General features: G+C 37.1%; 9 non-coding genes across 9 annotated transcripts; all 9 read left to right on the top strand.

The window, feature by feature from the left end:
• Nucleotides 1–185: 185 nt before the first annotated feature.
• Nucleotides 186–258, top strand: TRNAK-UUU (transfer RNA lysine (anticodon UUU)). Its single transcript has one exon. It is a non-coding gene; the product is annotated as a tRNA-Lys (tRNA).
• A 327-nt stretch (nt 259–585) lies between these two features.
• Nucleotides 586–676, top strand: TRNAR-UCU (transfer RNA arginine (anticodon UCU)). The gene is given in 2 exon segments: nt 586–622; nt 641–676. It is a non-coding gene; the product is annotated as a tRNA-Arg (tRNA).
• Nucleotides 677–2,195: 1,519 nt separating this feature from the next.
• TRNAK-UUU (transfer RNA lysine (anticodon UUU)) lies at nt 2,196–2,268 on the top strand. The gene has a single exon. It is a non-coding gene; the product is annotated as a tRNA-Lys (tRNA).
• Nucleotides 2,269–4,604: 2,336 nt separating this feature from the next.
• Nucleotides 4,605–4,695, top strand: TRNAR-UCU (transfer RNA arginine (anticodon UCU)). Its single transcript is given in 2 exon segments — nt 4,605–4,641; nt 4,660–4,695. It is a non-coding gene; the product is annotated as a tRNA-Arg (tRNA).
• A 1,523-nt stretch (nt 4,696–6,218) lies between these two features.
• TRNAK-UUU (transfer RNA lysine (anticodon UUU)) lies at nt 6,219–6,291 on the top strand. The gene has a single exon. It is a non-coding gene; the product is annotated as a tRNA-Lys (tRNA).
• Nucleotides 6,292–6,618: 327 nt separating this feature from the next.
• TRNAR-UCU (transfer RNA arginine (anticodon UCU)) lies at nt 6,619–6,709 on the top strand. The gene is given in 2 exon segments: nt 6,619–6,655; nt 6,674–6,709. It is a non-coding gene; the product is annotated as a tRNA-Arg (tRNA).
• A 1,519-nt stretch (nt 6,710–8,228) lies between these two features.
• TRNAK-UUU (transfer RNA lysine (anticodon UUU)) lies at nt 8,229–8,301 on the top strand. Its single transcript has one exon. It is a non-coding gene; the product is annotated as a tRNA-Lys (tRNA).
• A 2,336-nt stretch (nt 8,302–10,637) lies between these two features.
• TRNAR-UCU (transfer RNA arginine (anticodon UCU)) lies at nt 10,638–10,728 on the top strand. Its single transcript is given in 2 exon segments — nt 10,638–10,674; nt 10,693–10,728. It is a non-coding gene; the product is annotated as a tRNA-Arg (tRNA).
• Nucleotides 10,729–12,647: 1,919 nt separating this feature from the next.
• On the top strand, nt 12,648–12,738 carry TRNAR-UCU (transfer RNA arginine (anticodon UCU)). Its single transcript is given in 2 exon segments — nt 12,648–12,684; nt 12,703–12,738. It is a non-coding gene; the product is annotated as a tRNA-Arg (tRNA).
• Nucleotides 12,739–12,979: the final 241 nt, after the last annotated feature.

The raw sequence follows: 12,979 nt of genomic DNA, 5'->3' as shown, positions 1-12,979 counted from the left end.
AGCACACGACAAGTGTACTGCACGACGAGCTGAGCTCGTCATGAGCATGGAAGGGGTTAAAACATCAATTTGTTATTAAACTCTACAAATTTGATTGCTAATATATGTAACCATATTAATACACAGAGTGTAGGTCAGTGTACGTCCACATTTGTTTAGCTGATTTTAAGACAGAGTATAGCAGAGCCTGGATAGCTCAGTCGGTAGAGCATCAGACTTTTAATCTGAGGGTCCAGGGTTCAAGTCCCTGTTCAGGCGGGTGCTTCCTTTAAAGAAAAATTACTCTAATTGGATGCTCTTTTTGTGTTCCCCTGCATGACGAATAAGATATTCCATTACTAAAATTGCAAAAACGTCTTTCATGGAGTTGTGAAATGCACATCTGCCTCATATATCATGTGCCATTTGACTAAACTTAAGTCGTACGTAGATTTACCTAAGGTATCATGTAACTTGAGACGGTGAATATAATTTCCCCAATTCAATATTCAAAATAAATCCATGGTTATAGTATCAAATGAACTTTATAAAGCTGATCAACATTATTTTATTTCAGAATATCTCTGCACCTCATCAGAGCGTATTGGCTCTGTGGCGCAATGGATAGCGCATTGGACTTCTAGGTGAATGTAAAAAAGATATTCAAAGGTTGTGGGTTCGAATCCCACCAGAGTCAGTTTTATCCCTATTTATTTCATAACTGTTTAAAAGAGTAATAAACAGTGCATGCATGCTTCTGCTTAACCAAAAAGGGCAGTGAAAGGAAGTCTATTTTAAATAGATACTATTCAAGTTACGCAATCTTTGCAGAAGAGGAAATTGGCAGCTGTACTTATGAAAATGTAATTTACTCAGAAGTAAGATTTTGGGCCCTTCCTTAATTTTACAATGTCAATAAAAACATATGAATTCTAAGTCAGCAAAAAAAATTGAGATAGTAGCAATTTCAGGACTTACAATAAGGTTAAATTTACTGAAGAGATTTCAAATGCTTGAAGTACCAATTCATTATTATATTCCGCGTATTCAGTACTTAATACCGGCAACCATCTTAAGAAACGTAGTGATAGTTGGGACACTTCCAAATGTTGATAAGGTCATTTTGTGGAGTGACCTCTCCGAGCCTGGATAGCTCAGTCGGGAAAGCATCAGACTTTTAATCTGAGGGCCCAGGGTTCAAGTCCCTGTTCAGGCGGCTTGGTTAAAGAAAAGGTATATCAATTGCATACTCTTTTCAGGATCCAATGAATGGGGAGTCCTATTAGAGATGTTTCAAAAAAGTCTTAATCAAGTCATTACATACCCATCTGTCTTCTACATTCTTTGACAAGGGTTAAGAAGACTTACCCAAACTGTATCATGTAGTTTGTTGATTATCTTTTACCCAATTCAATGTTCAAAATGTAAGGTAGTGTCCGATTAACTTGATAAAGTTGGTCAACAGCTGATAGGTCATCTTTTTATTTGTGAATCTCTGATCACCGTGTTGAATCAGGTCGGATCTCTAGTGCAATGGATAGCGGCTTGGAGTCCTAGACGAATGTAGCAAAAGCATTCAAAGGCTTTGTGTTCAAACACCAGCTGGGTCAATTTTATCCCTCCTCTTATTTTATAACTAATTGAAACAGTAACAAGCAATGCCTGCGTCTGCATCACCAGAGACATTTACCAAAATGGCAGTGAAAGAAAGTCTACTTAAACAGAGACTGTTTGCTTTGAAAACATTGCATAATCTATGCCCAAGAGGAAGTTCCCAAAGAAACTGCTGAAAATGTATGTAATTTAGTAGGTAGTAATAGTATTTGGCACTTTATTGATTTCACAAGGTCATTTTAGACACATGATTTCTAAGTCAGCCGAAAATGAGATAGTCCAAATTTCAGGATTTAAAATGGATTACGTGTGCTGCTGAAATTTCAAATGCTTAACACCTTCAATGCTACAGGAGATTTTCCTCCTGTGCTGAATGATCTGTAAATCCATTGTTCATGACGAGCTCAGCTCGTCATAAGCACACGACAAGTGTACTGCACGACGCGCTGAGCTCGTCATGAGCATGGAAGGGGTTAAAACATCAATTTGTTATTAAACTCTACAAATTTGATTGCTAATATATGTAACCATATTAATACACAGAGTGTAGGTCAGTGTACGTCCACATTTGTTTAGCTGATTTTAAGACAGAGTATAGCAGAGCCTGGATAGCTCAGTCGGTAGAGCATCAGACTTTTAATCTGAGGGTCCAGGGTTCAAGTCCCTGTTCAGGCGGGTGCTTCCTTTAAAGAAAAATTACTCTAATTGGATGCTCTTTTTGTGTTCCCCTGCATGACGAATAAGATATTCCATTACTAAAATTGCAAAAACGTCTTTCATGGAGTTGTGAAATGCACATCTACCTCATATATCATGTGCCATTTGACTAAACTTAAGTCGTACGTAGACTTACCTAAGGTATCATGTAACTTGAGACGGTGAATATAATTTCCCCAATTCAATATTCAAAATAAATCCATGGTTATAGTATCAAATGAACTTTATAAAGCTGATCAACATTATTTCATTTCAGAAAATCTCTGCACCTCATCAGAGTGTATTGGCTCTGTGGCGCAATGGATAGTGCATTGGACTTCTAGGAGAATGTAAAAAAGATGTTCAAAGGTTGTGGGTTCGAATCCCACCAGAGTCACTTTTATCCCTATTTATTTCATAACTGTTTAAAAGAGTAATAAACAGTGCATGCATGCTTCTGCTTCACCAAAAAGGGCAGTGAAAGGAAGTCTATTTTAAATAGATACTATTCAAGTTACGCAATCTTTGCAGAAGAGGAAATTGGCAGCTGTACTTATGAAAATGTAATTTACTCAGAAGTAAGATTTTGGGCCCTTCCTTAATTTTACAATGTAAATAAAAACATATGAATTCTAAGTCAGCAAAAAAAATGAGATAGTAGCAATTTCAGGACTTACAATAAGGTTAAATTTACTGAAGAGATTTCAAATGCTTGAAGTACCAATTCATTATTATATTCCGCGTATTCAGTACTTAATACCGGCAACCATCTTAAGAAACGTAGTGATAGTTGGGACACTTCCAAATGTTGATAAGGTCATTTTGTGGAGCGCCCTCTCCGAGCCTGGATAGCTCAGTCGGGAGAGCATCAGACTTTTAATCTGAGGGCCCAGGGTTCAAGTCCCTGTTCAGGCGGCTTGGTTAAAGAAAAGGTATATCAATTGCATACTCTTTTCAGGATCCAATGAATGGGGAGTCCTATTAGAGATGTTTCAAAAAAGTCTTAATCAAGTCATTACATACCCATCTGTCTTCTACATTCTTTGACAAGGGTTAAGAAGACTTACCCAAACTGTATCATGTAGTTTGTTGATTATCTTTTACCCAATTCAATGTTCAAAATGTAAGGTAGTGTCCGATTAACTTGATAAAGTTGGTCAACAGCTGATAGGTCATCTTTTTATTTGTGAATCTCTGATCACCGTGTTGAATCAGGTCGGATCTCTAGTGCAATGGATAGCGGCTTGGAGTCCTAGACGAATGTAGCAAAAGCATTCAAAGGCTTTGTGTTCAAACACCAGCTGGGTCAATTTTATCCCTCCTCTTATTTTATAACTAATTGAAACAGTAACAAGCAATGCCTGCGTCTGCATCACCAGAAACATTTACCAAAATGGCAGAGAAAGAAAGTCTACTTAAACAGAGACTGTTTGCTTTGAAAACATTGCATAATCTATGCCCAAGAGGAAATTCCCCAAGATACTGCTGAAAATGTATGTAATTTAGTAGGTAGTAATACTATTTGGCACTTTATTGATTTCACAATGTCATTTTAGACACATAATTTCTAAGTCAGCCGAAAATGAGATAGTACAAATTTCAGGATTTAAAATGGATTACGTGTGCTGCTGAAATTTCAAATGCTTAACACATTCAATGCTACAGGAGATTTTCCTCCTGTGCTGAATGATCTGTAAATCCATTGTTCATGACGAGCTCAGCTCGTCATAAGCACACGACAAGTGTACTGCACGAAGAGCTGAGCTCGTCATGAGCATGGAAGGGGTTAAAACATCAATTTGTTATTAAACTCTACAAATTTGATTGCTAATATATGTAACCATATTAATACATAGAGTGTAGGTCAGTGTACGTCCACATTTGTTTAGCTGATTTTAAGACAGAGTATAGCAGAGCCTGGATAGCTCAGTCGGTAGAGCATCAGACTTTTAATCTGAGGGTCCAGGGTTCAAGTCCCTCTTCAGGCGGTTGCTTCCTTTAAAGAAAAATTACTCTAATTGGATGCTCTTTTTGTGTTCCCCTGCATGACGAATAAGATATTCCATTACTAAAATTGCAAAAACGTCTTTCATGGAGTTGTGAAATGCACATCTGCCTCATATATCATGTGCCATTTGACTAAACTTAAGTCGTACGTAGACTTACCTAAGGTATCATGTAACTTGAGACGGTGAATATAATTTCCCCAATTCAATATTCAAAATAAATCCATGGTTATAGTATCAAATGAACTTTATAAAGCTGATCAACATTATTTCATTTCAGAATATCTCTGCACCTAATCAGAGCGTATTGGCTCTGTGGCGCAATGGATAGCGCATTGGACTTCTAGGTGAATGTAAAAAAGATATTCAAAGGTTGTGGGTTCGAATCCCACCAGAGTCAGTTTTAGCCCTATTTATTTCATAACTGTTTAAAAGAGTAATAAACAGTGCATGCATGCTTCTGCTTCACGAAAAAGGGCAGTGAAAGGAAGTCTATTTTAAATAGATACTATTCAAATTACGCAATCTTTGCAGAAGAGGAAATTGGCAGCTGTACTTATGAAAATGTAATTTACTCAGAAGTAAGATTTTGGGCCCTTCCTTAATTTTACAATGTCAATAAAAACATATGACTTCTAAGTCAGCAAAAAAAATGAGATAGTAGCAATTTCAGGACTTACAATAAGGTTAAATTTACTGAAGAGATTTCAAATGCTTGAAGTACCAATTCATTATTATATTCCGCGTATTCAGTACTTATTACCGGCAACCATCTTAAGAAACGTAGTGATAGTTGGGACACTTCCAAATGTTGATAAGGTCATTTTGTGGAGCGACCTCTCCGAGCCTGGATAGCTCAGTCGGGAGAGCATCAGACTTTTAATCTGAGGGCCCAGGGTTCAAGTCCCTGTTCAGGCGGCTTGGTTAAAGAAAAGGTATATCAATTGCATACTCTTTTCAGGATCCAATGAATGGGGAGTCCTATTAGAGATGTTTCAAAATAGTCTTAATCAAGTCATTACATACCCATCTGTCTTCTACATTCTTTGACAAGGGTTAAGAAGCCTTACCCAAACTGTATCATGTAGTTTGACATGTTGATTATCTTTTACCCAATTCAATGTTCAAAATGTAAGGTAGTGTCCGATTAACTTGATAAAGTTGGTCAACAGCTGATAGGTCATCTTTTTATTTGTGAATCTCTGATCACCGTGTTGAATCAGGTCGGATCTCTAGTGCAATGGATAGCGGCTTGGAGTCCTAGACGAATGTAGCAAAAGCATTCAAAGGCTTTGTGTTCAAACACCAGCTGGGTCAATTTTATCCCTCCTCTTATTTTATAACTAATTGAAACAGTAACAAGCAATGCCTGCGTCTGCATCACCAGAAACATTTACCAAAATGGCAGTGAAAGAAAGTCTACTTAAACAGAGACTGTTTGCTTTGAAAACATTGCATAATCTATGCCCAAGAGGAAGTTCCCAAAGAAACTGCTGAAAATGTATGTAATTTAGTAGGTAGTAATAGTATTTGGCACTTTATTGATTTCACAAGGTCATTTTAGACACATGATTTCTAAGTCAGCCGAAAATGAGATAGTCCAAATTTCAGGATTTAAAATGGATTACGTGTGCTGCTGAAATTTCAAATGCTTAACACCTTCAATGCTACAGGAGATTTTCCTCCTGTGCTGAATGATCTGTAAATCCATTGTTCATGACGAGCTCAGCTCGTCATAAGCACACGACAAGTGTACTGCACGACGAGCTGAGCTCGTCATGAGCATGGAAGGGGTTAAAACATCAATTTGTTATTAAACTCTACAAATTTGATTGCTAATATATGTAACCATATTAATACACAGAGTGTAGGTCAGTGTACGTCCACATTTGTTTAGCTGATTTTAAGACAGAGTATAGCAGAGCCTGGATAGCTCAGTCGGTAGAGCATCAGACTTTTAATCTGAGGGTCCAGGGTTCAAGTCCCTGTTCAGGCGGGTGCTTCCTTTAAAGAAAAATTACTCTAATTGGATGCTCTTTTTGTGTTCCCCTGCATGACGAATAAGATATTCCATTACTAAAATTGCAAAAACGTCTTTCATGGAGTTGTGAAATGCACATCTGCCTCATATATCATGTGCCATTTGACTAAACTTAAGTCGTACGTAGATTTACCTAAGGTATCATGTAACTTGAGACGGTGAATATAATTTCCCCAATTCAATATTCAAAATAAATCCATGGTTATAGTATCAAATGAACTTTATAAAGCTGATCAACATTATTTTATTTCAGAATATCTCTGCACCTCATCAGAGCGTATTGGCTCTGTGGCGCAATGGATAGCGCATTGGACTTCTAGGTGAATGTAAAAAAGATATTCAAAGGTTGTGGGTTCGAATCCCACCAGAGTCAGTTTTATCCCTATTTATTTCATAACTGTTTAAAAGAGTAATAAACAGTGCATGCATGCTTCTGCTTAACCAAAAAGGGCAGTGAAAGGAAGTCTATTTTAAATAGATACTATTCAAGTTACGCAATCTTTGCAGAAGAGGAAATTGGCAGCTGTACTTATGAAAATGTAATTTACTCAGAAGTAAGATTTTGGGCCCTTCCTTAATTTTACAATGTCAATAAAAACATATGAATTCTAAGTCAGCAAAAAAAATTGAGATAGTAGCAATTTCAGGACTTACAATAAGGTTAAATTTACTGAAGAGATTTCAAATGCTTGAAGTACCAATTCATTATTATATTCCGCGTATTCAGTACTTAATACCGGCAACCATCTTAAGAAACGTAGTGATAGTTGGGACACTTCCAAATGTTGATAAGGTCATTTTGTGGAGTGACCTCTCCGAGCCTGGATAGCTCAGTCGGGAAAGCATCAGACTTTTAATCTGAGGGCCCAGGGTTCAAGTCCCTGTTCAGGCGGCTTGGTTAAAGAAAAGGTATATCAATTGCATACTCTTTTCAGGATCCAATGAATGGGGAGTCCTATTAGAGATGTTTCAAAAAAGTCTTAATCAAGTCATTACATACCCATCTGTCTTCTACATTCTTTGACAAGGGTTAAGAAGACTTACCCAAACTGTATCATGTAGTTTGTTGATTATCTTTTACCCAATTCAATGTTCAAAATGTAAGGTAGTGTCCGATTAACTTGATAAAGTTGGTCAACAGCTGATAGGTCATCTTTTTATTTGTGAATCTCTGATCACCGTGTTGAATCAGGTCGGATCTCTAGTGCAATGGATAGCGGCTTGGAGTCCTAGACGAATGTAGCAAAAGCATTCAAAGGCTTTGTGTTCAAACACCAGCTGGGTCAATTTTATCCCTCCTCTTATTTTATAACTAATTGAAACAGTAACAAGCAATGCCTGCGTCTGCATCACCAGAGACATTTACCAAAATGGCAGTGAAAGAAAGTCTACTTAAACAGAGACTGTTTGCTTTGAAAACATTGCATAATCTATGCCCAAGAGGAAGTTCCCAAAGAAACTGCTGAAAATGTATGTAATTTAGTAGGTAGTAATAGTATTTGGCACTTTATTGATTTCACAAGGTCATTTTAGACACATGATTTCTAAGTCAGCCGAAAATGAGATAGTCCAAATTTCAGGATTTAAAATGGATTACGTGTGCTGCTGAAATTTCAAATGCTTAACACCTTCAATGCTACAGGAGATTTTCCTCCTGTGCTGAATGATCTGTAAATCCATTGTTCATGACGAGCTCAGCTCGTCATAAGCACACGACAAGTGTACTGCACGACGCGCTGAGCTCGTCATGAGCATGGAAGGGGTTAAAACATCAATTTGTTATTAAACTCTACAAATTTGATTGCTAATATATGTAACCATATTAATACACAGAGTGTAGGTCAGTGTACGTCCACATTTGTTTAGCTGATTTTAAGACAGAGTATAGCAGAGCCTGGATAGCTCAGTCGGTAGAGCATCAGACTTTTAATCTGAGGGTCCAGGGTTCAAGTCCCTGTTCAGGCGGGTGCTTCCTTTAAAGAAAAATTACTCTAATTGGATGCTCTTTTTGTGTTCCCCTGCATGACGAATAAGATATTCCATTACTAAAATTGCAAAAACGTCTTTCATGGAGTTGTGAAATGCACATCTACCTCATATATCATGTGCCATTTGACTAAACTTAAGTCGTACGTAGACTTACCTAAGGTATCATGTAACTTGAGACGGTGAATATAATTTCCCCAATTCAATATTCAAAATAAATCCATGGTTATAGTATCAAATGAACTTTATAAAGCTGATCAACATTATTTCATTTCAGAAAATCTCTGCACCTCATCAGAGTGTATTGGCTCTGTGGCGCAATGGATAGTGCATTGGACTTCTAGGAGAATGTAAAAAAGATGTTCAAAGGTTGTGGGTTCGAATCCCACCAGAGTCACTTTTATCCCTATTTATTTCATAACTGTTTAAAAGAGTAATAAACAGTGCATGCATGCTTCTGCTTCACCAAAAAGGGCAGTGAAAGGAAGTCTATTTTAAATAGATACTATTCAAGTTACGCAATCTTTGCAGAAGAGGAAATTGGCAGCTGTACTTATGAAAATGTAATTTACTCAGAAGTAAGATTTTGGGCCCTTCCTTAATTTTACAATGTAAATAAAAACATATGAATTCTAAGTCAGCAAAAAAAATGAGATAGTAGCAATTTCAGGACTTACAATAAGGTTAAATTTACTGAAGAGATTTCAAATGCTTGAAGTACCAATTCATTATTATATTCCGCGTATTCAGTACTTAATACCGGCAACCATCTTAAGAAACGTAGTGATAGTTGGGACACTTCCAAATGTTGATAAGGTCATTTTGTGGAGCGCCCTCTCCGAGCCTGGATAGCTCAGTCGGGAGAGCATCAGACTTTTAATCTGAGGGCCCAGGGTTCAAGTCCCTGTTCAGGCGGCTTGGTTAAAGAAAAGGTATATCAATTGCATACTCTTTTCAGGATCCAATGAATGGGGAGTCCTATTAGAGATGTTTCAAAAAAGTCTTAATCAAGTCATTACATACCCATCTGTCTTCTACATTCTTTGACAAGGGTTAAGAAGACTTACCCAAACTGTATCATGTAGTTTGTTGATTATCTTTTACCCAATTCAATGTTCAAAATGTAAGGTAGTGTCCGATTAACTTGATAAAGTTGGTCAACAGCTGATAGGTCATCTTTTTATTTGTGAATCTCTGATCACCGTGTTGAATCAGGTCGGATCTCTAGTGCAATGGATAGCGGCTTGGAGTCCTAGACGAATGTAGCAAAAGCATTCAAAGGCTTTGTGTTCAAACACCAGCTGGGTCAATTTTATCCCTCCTCTTATTTTATAACTAATTGAAACAGTAACAAGCAATGCCTGCGTCTGCATCACCAGAAACATTTACCAAAATGGCAGAGAAAGAAAGTCTACTTAAACAGAGACTGTTTGCTTTGAAAACATTGCATAATCTATGCCCAAGAGGAAATTCCCCAAGATACTGCTGAAAATGTATGTAATTTAGTAGGTAGTAATACTATTTGGCACTTTATTGATTTCACAATGTCATTTTAGACACATAATTTCTAAGTCAGCCGAAAATGAGATAGTACAAATTTCAGGATTTAAAATGGATTACGTGTGCTGCTGAAATTTCAAATGCTTAACACATTCAATGCTACAGGAGATTTTCCTCCTGTGCTGAATGATCTGTAAATCCATTGTTCATGACGAGCTCAGCTCGTCATAAGCACACGACAAGTGTACTGCACGAAGAGCTGAGCTCGTCATGAGCATGGAAGGGGTTAAAACATCAATTTGTTATTAAACTCTACAAATTTGATTGCTAATATATGTAACCATATTAATACATAGAGTGTAGGTCAGTGTACGTCCACATTTGTTTAGCTGATTTTAAGACAGAGTATAGCAGAGCCTGGATAGCTCAGTCGGTAGAGCATCAGACTTTTAATCTGAGGGTCCAGGGTTCAAGTCCCTCTTCAGGCGGTTGCTTCCTTTAAAGAAAAATTACTCTAATTGGATGCTCTTTTTGTGTTCCCCTGCATGACGAATAAGATATTCCATTACTAAAATTGCAAAAACGTCTTTCATGGAGTTGTGAAATGCACATCTGCCTCATATATCATGTGCCATTTGACTAAACTTAAGTCGTACGTAGACTTACCTAAGGTATCATGTAACTTGAGACGGTGAATATAATTTCCCCAATTCAATATTCAAAATAAATCCATGGTTATAGTATCAAATGAACTTTATAAAGCTGATCAACATTATTTCATTTCAGAATATCTCTGCACCTAATCAGAGCGTATTGGCTCTGTGGCGCAATGGATAGCGCATTGGACTTCTAGGTGAATGTAAAAAAGATATTCAAAGGTTGTGGGTTCGAATCCCACCAGAGTCAGTTTTAGCCCTATTTATTTCATAACTGTTTAAAAGAGTAATAAACAGTGCATGCATGCTTCTGCTTCACGAAAAAGGGCAGTGAAAGGAAGTCTATTTTAAATAGATACTATTCAAATTACGCAATCTTTGCAGAAGAGGAAATTGGCAGCTGTACTTATGAAAATGTAATTTACTCAGAAGTAAGATTTTGGGCCCTTCCTTAATTTTACAATGTCAATAAAAACATATGACTTCTAAGTCAGCAAAAAAAATGAGATAGTAGCAATTTCAGGACTTACAATAAGGTTAAATTTACTGAAGAGATTTCAAATGCTTGAAGTACCAATTCATTATTATATTCCGCGTATTCAGTACTTATTACCGGCAACCATCTTAAGAAACGTAGTGATATTTGGGACACTTCCAAATGTTGATAAGGTCATTTTGTGGAGCGACCTCTCCGAGCCTGGATAGCTCAGTCGGGAGAGCATCAGACTTTTAATCTGAGGGCCCAGGGTTCAAGTCCCTGTTCAGGCGGCTTGGTTAAAGAAAAGGTATATCAATTGCATACTCTTTTCAGGATCCAATGAATGGGGAGTCCTATTAGAGATGTTTCAAAATAGTCTTAATCAAGTCATTACATACCCATCTGTCTTCTACATTCTTTGACAAGGGTTAAGAAGCCTTACCCAAACTGTATCATGTAGTTTGACATGTTGATTATCTTTTACCCAATTCAATGTTCAAAATGTAAGGTAGTGTCCGATTAACTTGATAAAGTTGGTCAACAGCTGATAGGTCATCTTTTTATTTGTGAATCTCTGATCACCGTGTTGAATCAGGTCGGATCTCTAGTGCAATGGATAGCGGCTTGGAGTCCTAGACGAATGTAGCAAAAGCATTCAAAGGCTTTGTGTTCAAACACCAGCTGGGTCAATTTTATCCCTCCTCTTATTTTATAACTAATTGAAACAGTAACAAGCAATGCCTGCGTCTGCATCACCAGAAACATTTACCAACATGGCAGTGAAAGAAAGTCTACTTAAACAGAGACTGATTGCTTTGAAAACATTGCATAATCTATGCCCAAGAGGAAATTCCCAAAGATACTGCTGAAAATGTAATTTAGTAGGTAGTAATAGTATTTGGCACTTTATTGATTTCACAATGTCATTTTAGACACATGATTTCTAAGTCAGCCGAAAATGAGATAGTACAAATTTCAGGATTTAAAATGGATTACGTGTGCTGCTGAAATTTCAAATGCTTAACACCTTCAATGCTACAGGAGATTTTCCTCCTGTGCTGAATGATCTGTAAATCCATTGTTCATGACGAGCTCAGCTCGTCATAAGCACACGACAAGTGTACTGCACGAAGAGCTGAGCTCGTCATGAGCATGGAAGGGGTTAAAACATCAATTTGTTATTAAACTCTACAAATTTGATTGCTAATATATGTAACCATATTAATACATAGAGTGTAGGTCAGTGTACGTCCACATTTGTTTAGCTGATTTTAAGACAGAGTATAGCAGAGCCTGGATAGCTCAGTCGGTAGAGCATCAGACTTTTAATCTGAGGGTCCAGGGTTCAAGTCCCTCTTCAGGCGGTTGCTTCCTTTAAAGAAAAATTACTCTAATTGGATGCTCTTTTTGTGTTCCCCTGCATGACGAATAAGATATTCCATTACTAAAATTGCAAAAACGTCTTTCATGGAGTTGTGAAATGCACATCTGCCTCATATATCATGTGCCATTTGACTAAACTTAAGTCGTACGTAGACTTACCTAAGGTATCATGTAACTTGAGACGGTGAATATAATTTCCCCAATTCAATATTCAAAATAAATCCATGGTTATAGTATCAAATGAACTTTATAAAGCTGATCAACATTATTTCATTTCAGAATATCTCTGCACCTAATCAGAGCGTATTGGCTCTGTGGCGCAATGGATAGCGCATTGGACTTCTAGGTGAATGTAAAAAAGATATTCAAAGGTTGTGGGTTCGAATCCCACCAGAGTCAGTTTTAGCCCTATTTATTTCATAACTGTTTAAAAGAGTAATAAACAGTGCATGCATGCTTCTGCTTCACGAAAAAGGGCAGTGAAAGGAAGTCTATTTTAAATAGATACTATTCAAATTACGCAATCTTTGCAGAAGAGGAAATTGGCAGCTGTACTTATGAAAATGTAATTTACTCAGAAGTAAGATTTTGGGCCCTTCCTTAATTTTACAATGTCAATAAAAACATATGACTTCTAAGT

This window comes from Lissotriton helveticus, chromosome 1_1 (genome assembly GCF_964261635.1).
Source record: "Lissotriton helveticus chromosome 1_1, aLisHel1.1, whole genome shotgun sequence".
Lineage (NCBI taxonomy): Eukaryota > Metazoa > Chordata > Amphibia > Caudata > Salamandridae > Lissotriton > Lissotriton helveticus.
Note: the sequence above shows the minus strand (reverse complement) of the source record. Positions and strands in the feature narration are given on the sequence as shown.